The following is a 7,596-nucleotide window of genomic DNA, read 5'->3' on the forward strand; positions in this document are numbered from 1 at the left end:
AGCGGACCTCCGTCACCCCGTCCCAGACGGCCCTGCTGCTCCGAGCCTTTGAGGAGGATCGCTTTCCAGACATCGCCACCAGGGAACGACTGGCCAGAGAGACGGGCCTCCCGGAGTCCAGGATTCACGTCTGGTTTCAGAACCGAAGGGCCAGGCACCCGGGACAGGGTGGCAGGGAGCCGGCGCACGCCGGCGCCCCGCGCAACGCGGCCCCCGGCGGGTGTCACCCTGCTCCCCGGTCGGTCGCCCCGGCGGGCGGGGATTTTGCCTACGCCGCCCCGGCTCCCCGGGAAGGGGCGCTCTCCCACCCTCAGACGCCTCGGTGGCCTCCGCAACCCCCGAGCAAAGGCCCGGGGGTCCGGGACCCGCAGCGCGACGGCCTGCCGGGCCCTTGCGCGGTGGGACAGCCGGGGCCCGCTCAAGCTGGGCCGCAGGGCCAAGGTGTGCTCGCGCCACCCGCGTCCCAGGGCTGTCTGTGGCGGGGCTGGGGCCGGGGGCCCCAGGTCGCCCGGGCGGCGTGGGAACCCCGAGCCGGGCCAGCTCCACCTGCCCAGCCCGCGCCCCCGGAGGGCTCCGCGTGGCCGGAGCAGACGCAAGCCCTCCCGGCGCCCTCCCCACCGCCCCAGGAGCCCGGGCGCCCGTCCGCACTCCCCTCCGGCCTGCTGCTGGATGAGCTGCTGGCGTGCCCAGAGTTCCTGCAGCAGGCGCACCCTTTCCTAGAAACCGAGGCCCCGGGGGAGCTGCAGGACTCGGAAGGGCCCGACGAGCTGGAACCACCCCTCAGCGAGGAAGAATACCGGGCTCTGCTGGAGGAGCTTTAGGACGCGGGACGGGGACGGGGTCGCGGTCGGGGTCGGGGCAGGGCGGTGTCCTCTCTTTCGCGGGGAACCCCTGGCCGGGCACGGAGGGGCGTGTCTTCCCTCCGGGCTGACCCGCCTGGGATTCCTGCCTTCTAGGTCCGGGCCCGGTGAGAGACTCCGCACGACGCAGAACTGCCATTCTTTCCTGGGCGTCCCGGGGATCCCGGAGCCGGCTCAGGTAACAGCAGGTGGGCCGTCCACCGCGCATGCGCGTGTCTGCGGGCAGCCGCGTGGCCTCCTCTGGGAGCAGCCCGGGCAGAGCTCTCTTGCCTTCCCACCACCCCACCCCCGCCCGACCACCATCTAACCGCCGCCCCCACCCCCGGCAATATGCGTCCTCCCCCGGGCTGGGTGGAGAACCCCGTCCCGCGAAACACCGGGCCCGGGCGGCGTCCGGTCCTTCTCTCCCTCCCGGGGCTCACCCACTCTGTGCCTCCGCTCCGCCGTCGCTCTCGCACCCGTGCCTCTGCGGCCTCCCAGGAGCTGCCACCATGGAGCGCCTGGCGGCTAAACGCAGACCCCAGACCCCAGGCACACCGGGGATGCTGACCCTTCCAGGCGGGAGGGAAGGGAGGCACAGATGGAGAGAGGAACGGGGGACCCAGAGGGACGGAAAGAGGGGCGCAGGGGCCTTGGACGGGAGGGAGGGAGGGAGGGAGGGAGGGAGGGACACACAGAGGGAGGCCGTGAGGAACGGAGGGAACGACAGAGGGACCCAGGGACAGAGGGAGGACGGGAGGGGCAAGGGACAGAGGGAGGAAGGCAGGGAGAAGAAGCGGCCTCCGACCTCCTGGAGCAAAGGGACCCCCGCGCTCCGGGAAAAGGGTAAGCGCCCAGCGCGGGCTGAGGGCTGGGCGGAGGCCGGCGGGGCACTCGTTCGCCCCGGTTCGGTCGCCCATGGAATGTGCACTCTCCTCACAGAGAAAAGACGGGCACTCGGGTTGCCGTCGGGTTTTCACTCACGTGGTTTACAGACCACACATCCCCAGGCCGAGCCCCGCAGCGGAGCGCCGGGCCGACAGCCCCGAACGCCGATCACAGGGGAGCCACACTCAGGACGACTGAAGCGTGATTTCGGATTCCACGTCGCTTGGCCCTCTGCGAGGGGGCCCGTTGCTCACGTCTCTCCGGCCCCCCCGAGAGGCTGACCATGTTGACGCTCTGCTTCCGGAGCCCTGCGGGCACCCAGAAACATCCAGGGAAGGGTCGAAGGCCAGCATCCCGTCTTCGGCCTCCTTGCCGTCCTCCGAACCGGCCACACTGCAGACTCCCCACGGGAATCCACCGTCAGGCCATCACGCCGGGGATGAATCCCGTGTGTGGGGTTTCGCTCTGGTCTTCCACGGGGGCCACACACCTGCGTGTGTGGGACTGTCAGGGCAACGGCGACACCCACAGGCATTGGGTGTCTTCTCGGAGAGGGGGCCTGGAAAACTCAAGGGTCTCACGGAGGTTCAGTTCCGCACTCCGCTCCACCCTTCCGGGCTGGTTTCTCCCTGCCGAAGACGCGTGGGAGCCCGGCTAGCGGCTTCCAGTCCCCGCGGGACACCTGGAGAGGTCCAGAGAGCCAGCCCCCACCCGAAACACACCCCGCTCACCCCTTCCCCCCTCCCCCTTCCGCTTCCTCCCTCTGGCCTCCGGCCCCACCCCTCCCATCCACCCACCGTCGCCCCCCTCACCCAATCACCCCCCCAAACCGCACCACCACGCCCCAGGCATCAGCGCCCTGGGGCCCCTCGGAGGGCGGGGGCCGGCTGTCCCAGGGCTCAGCGGCAGGCAAGAAAGGGTGGAGCCTGCCTGCCTGCCTGCCTGCCTGCCTGTGGGCCTTCATAAGAGCCGCCGGCTGTCTGCGCCGGCCTCCCGGCTGGACCTGAACGCAGCGCGGGGCTCCCCGCGATGGCTCTCCCGACACCTTCGGACGGCACCCTCACCGCGGAAGCCCGAGGACGAGGACGGCGGAGGAGACTCGTCTGGACCCCGAGCCAAAGCGAGGCCCTGCGAGCCTGCTTTCGGCGGAACCCGTACCCGGGCATCGCCAGCAGAGAACGGCTGGCCCAGGCCATCGGCGTTCCGGAGCCCAGGGTCCAGATCTGGTTTCAGAACGAGAGGTCACGCCAGCTGAGGCAGCACCGGCGGGAATCTCGGCCCTGGCCGGGGAGACGCGGCCCGCCAGAAGGCAGGCGAAAGCGGACCTCCGTCACCCCGTCCCAGACGGCCCTGCTGCTCCGAGCCTTTGAGGAGGATCGCTTTCCAGACATCGCCACCAGGGAACGACTGGCCAGAGAGACGGGCCTCCCGGAGTCCAGGATTCACGTCTGGTTTCAGAACCGAAGGGCCAGGCACCCGGGACAGGGTGGCAGGGAGCCGGCGCACGCCGGCGCCCCGCGCAACGCGGCCCCCGGCGGGTGTCACCCTGCTCCCCGGTCGGTCGCCCCGGCGGGCGGGGATTTCGCCTACGCCGCCCCGGCTCCCCGGGAAGGGGCGCTCTCCCACCCTCAGACGCCTCGGTGGCCTCCGCAACCCCCGAGCAAAGGCCCGGGGGTCCGGGACCCGCAGCGCGCCGGCCTGCCGGGCCCTTGCGCGGTGGGACAGCCGGGGCCCGCTCAAGCTGGGCCGCAGGGCCAAGGTGTGCTCGCGCCACCCGCGTCCCAGGGCGGTCCGTGGCGGGGCTGGGGCCGGGGGCCCCAGGTCGCCCGGGCGGCGTGGGAACCCCGAGCCGGGCCAGCTCCACCTGCCCAGCCCGCGCCCCCGGAGGGCTCCGCGCGGCCGGAGCAGACGCAAGCCCTCCCGGCGCCCTCCCCACCGCCCCAGGAGCCCGGGCGCCCGTCCGCACTCCCCTCCGGCCTGCTGCTGGATGAGCTGCTGGCGTGCCCAGAGTTCCTGCAGCAGGCGCACCCTTTCCTAGAAACCGAGGCCCCGGGGGAGCTGCAGGACTCGGAAGGGCCCGACGAGCTGGAACCACCCCTCAGCGAGGAAGAATACCGGGCTCTGCTGGAGGAGCTTTAGGACGCGGGACGGGGACGGGGTCGCGGTCGGGGTCGGGGCAGGGCGGTGTCCTCTCTTTCGCGGGGAACCCCTGGCCGGGCACGGAGGGGCGTGTCTTCCCTCCGGGCTGACCCGCCTGGGATTCCTGCTTTCTAGGTCTGGGCCCGGTGAGAGACTCCGCACTACGGAGAACTGCCATTCTTTCCTGGGCGTCCCGGGGATCCCGGAGCCGGCTCAGGTACCAGCAGGTGGGCCGTCTACCGCGCACGCGCGTGTCTGCGGGCAGCCGCGTGGCCTCCTCTGGGAGCAGCCCGGGCAGAGCTCTCTTGCCTTCCCACCACCCCACCCCCGCCCGACCACCATCTAACCGCCGCCCCCACCCCCGGCAATATGCGTCCTCCCCCGGGCTGGGTGGAGAACCCCGTCCCGCGAAACACCGGGCCCGGGCGGCGTCCGGGCCTTCTCTCCCTCCCGGGGCTCACCCACCCTGCACCTCCGCTCCACCGTCGCTCTCGCACCCGTGCCTCTGCGGCCTCCCAGGAGCTGCCACCATGGAGCGCCTGGCGGCTAAACGCAGACCCCAGACCCCAGGCACACCGGGGATGCTGACCCTTCCAGGCGGGAGGGAAGGCAGGCACAGACGGAGAGAGGAACGGGGGACCCAGAGGGAAGGAAGGAGGGGTGGAGGGACCTTGGACGGGAGGGAGGTTAGGGCTAGGGCTAGGGCTAGGGCTAGGGCTAGGGCTAGGGCTAGGGTTAGGGTTAGGGGTTAGGGTTAGGGTTAGGGTTAGGGTTAGGGTTAGGGTTAGGGTTAGGCTTCGGGTTAGGGTTAGGGTTAGGGTTCGGGTTCGGGTTCGGGTTCGGGTTAGGGTTAGGGTTCGGGTTCGGGTTCGGGTTCGGGTTAGGGTTCGGGTTCGGGTTAGGGTTAGGGTTAGGGTTCGGGTTAGGGTTAGGGTTAGGGTTCCTCTCTGTCGCGGGGAACTCCTGGCCGGGCACGGAGGGGCGTGTCTTCCCTGCGGGCTGACCCGCCTGGGATTCCTGCCTTCTAGGTCCGGGCCCGGTGAGAGACTCCGCACGACGCAGAACTGCCATTCTTTCCTGGGCGTCCCGGGGATCCCGGAGCCGGCTCAGGTACCAGCAGGTGGGCCGTCCACCGCGCATGCGCGTGTCTGCGGGCAGCCGCCTGGCCTCCTCTGGGAGCAGCCCGGGCAGAGCTCTCTTGCCTTCCCACCACCCCCGCCCGACCACCATCTACACGCCGCCCCCACCCCCGGCAATATGCGTCCTCCCCCGGGCTGGGTGGAGAACCCCGTCCCGCGAAACACCGGGCCCGGGCGGCGTCCGGTCCTTCTCTCCCTCCCGGGGCTCACCCACTCTGCGCCTCCGCTCCGCCGTCGCTCTCGCACCCGTGCCTCTGCGGCCTCCCAGGAGCTGCCACCATGGAGCGCCTGGCGGCTAAACGCAGACCCCAGACCCCAGGCACACCGGGGATGCTGACCCTTCCAGGCGGGAGGGAAGGGAGGCACAGATGGAGAGAGGAACGGGGGACCCAGAGGGACGGAAAGAGGGGCGCAGGGGCCTTGGACGGGAGGGAGGGAGGGAGGGAGGGAGGGACACACAGAGGGAGGCCGTGAGGAACGGAGGGAACGACAGAGGGACCCAGGGAGAGAGGGAGGACGGGAGGGGCAAGGGACAGAGGGAGGAAGGCAGGGAGAAGAAGCGGCCTCCGACCTCCTGGAGCAAAGGGACCCCCGCGCTCCGGGAAAAGGGTAAGCGCCCAGCGCGGGCTGAGGGCTGGGCGGAGGCCGGCGGGGCACTCGTTCGCCCCGGTTCGGTCGCCCATGGAATGTGCGCTCTCCTCACAGAGAAAAGACGGGCACTCGGGTTGCCGTCGGGTTTTCACTCACGTGGTTTACAGACCACACATCCCCAGGCCGAGCCCCGCAGCGGAGTGCCGGGCCGACAGCCCCGAACGCCGATCACAGGGGAGCCACACTCAGGACGACTGAAGCGTGATTTCGGATTCCACGTCGCTTGGCCCTCTGCGAGGGGGCCCGTTGCTCACGTCTCTCCGGCCCCCCCGAGAGGCTGACCATGTTGACGCTCTGCTTCCGGAGCCCTGCGGGCACCCAGAAACATCCAGGGAAGGGTCGAAGGCCAGCATCCCGTCTTCGGCCTCCTTGCCGTCCTCCGAACCGGCCACACTGCAGACTCCCCACGGGAATCCACCGTCAGGCCATCACGCCGGGGATGAATCCCGTGTGTGGGGTTTCGCTCTGGTCTTCCACGGGGGCCACACACCTGCGTGTGTGGGACAGTCAGGGCAACGGCGACACCCACAGGCATTGGGTGTCTTCACGGAGAGGGGGCCTGGAAAACTCAAGGGTCTCACGGAGGTTCAGTTCCGCACTCCGCTCCACCCTTCCGGGCTGGTTTCTCCCTGCCGAAGACGCGTGGGAGCCCGGCTAGCGGCTTCCAGTCCCCGCGGGACACCTGGAGAGGTCCAGAGAGCCAGCCCCCACCCGAAACACACCCCGCTCACCCCTTCCCCCCTCCCCCTTCCGCTTCCTCCCTCTGGCCTCCGGCCCCACCCCTCCCATCCACCCACCGTCGCCCCCCTCACCCAATCACCCCCCCAAACCGCACCACCACGCCCCAGGCATCAGCGCCCTGGGGCCCCTCGGAGGGCGGGGGCCGGCTGTCCCAGGGCTCAGCGGCAGGCAAGAAAGGGTGGAGCCTGCCTGCCTGCCTGCCTGCCTGCCTGTGGGCCTTCATAAGAGCCGCCGGCTGTCTGCGCCGGCCTCCCGGCTGGACCTGAACGCAGCGCGGGGCTCCCCGCGATGGCTCTCCCGACACCTTCGGACGGCACCCTCACCGCGGAAGCCCGAGGACGAGGACGGCGGAGACTCGTCTGGACCCCGAGCCAAAGCGAGGCCCTGCGAGCCTGCTTTCGGCGGAACCCGTACCCGGGCATCGCCAGCAGAGAACGGCTGGCCCAGGCCATCGGCGTTCCGGAGCCCAGGGTCCAGATCTGGTTTCAGAACGAGAGGTCACGCCAGCTGAGGCAGCACCGGCGGGAATCTCGGCCCTGGCCGGGGAGACGCGGCCCGCCAGAAGGCAGGCGAAAGCGGACCTCCGTCACCCCGTCCCAGACGGCCCTGCTGCTCCGAGCCTTTGAGGAGGATCGCTTTCCAGACATCGCCACCAGGGAACGACTGGCCAGAGAGACGGGCCTCCCGGAGTCCAGGATTCACGTCTGGTTTCAGAACCGAAGGGCCAGGCACCCGGGACAGGGTGGCAGGGAGCCGGCGCACGCCGGCGCCCCGCGCAACGCGGCCCCCGGCGGGTGTCACCCTGCTCCCCGGTCGGTCGCCCCGGCGGGCGGGGATTTTGCCTACGCCGCCCCGGCTCCCCGGGAAGGGGCGCTCTCCCACCCTCAGACGCCTCGGTGGCCTCCGCAACCCCCGAGCAAAGGCCCGGGGGTCCGGGACCCGCAGCGCGACGGCCTGCCGGGCCCTTGCGCGGTGGGACAGCCGGGGCCCGCTCAAGCTGGGCCGCAGGGCCAAGGTGTGCTCGCGCCACCCGCGTCCCAGGGCTGTCCGTGGCGGGGCTGGGGCCGGGGGCCCCAGGTCGCCCGGGCGGCGTGGGAACCCCGAGCCGGGCCAGCTCCACCTGCCCAGCCCGCGCCCCCGGAGGGCTCCGCGCGGCCGGAGCAGACGCAAGCCCTCCCGGCGCCCTCCCCACCGCCCCA

Source organism: Symphalangus syndactylus, chromosome Y (assembly GCF_028878055.3).
Source record: "Symphalangus syndactylus isolate Jambi chromosome Y, NHGRI_mSymSyn1-v2.1_pri, whole genome shotgun sequence".
NCBI lineage: Eukaryota > Metazoa > Chordata > Mammalia > Primates > Hylobatidae > Symphalangus > Symphalangus syndactylus.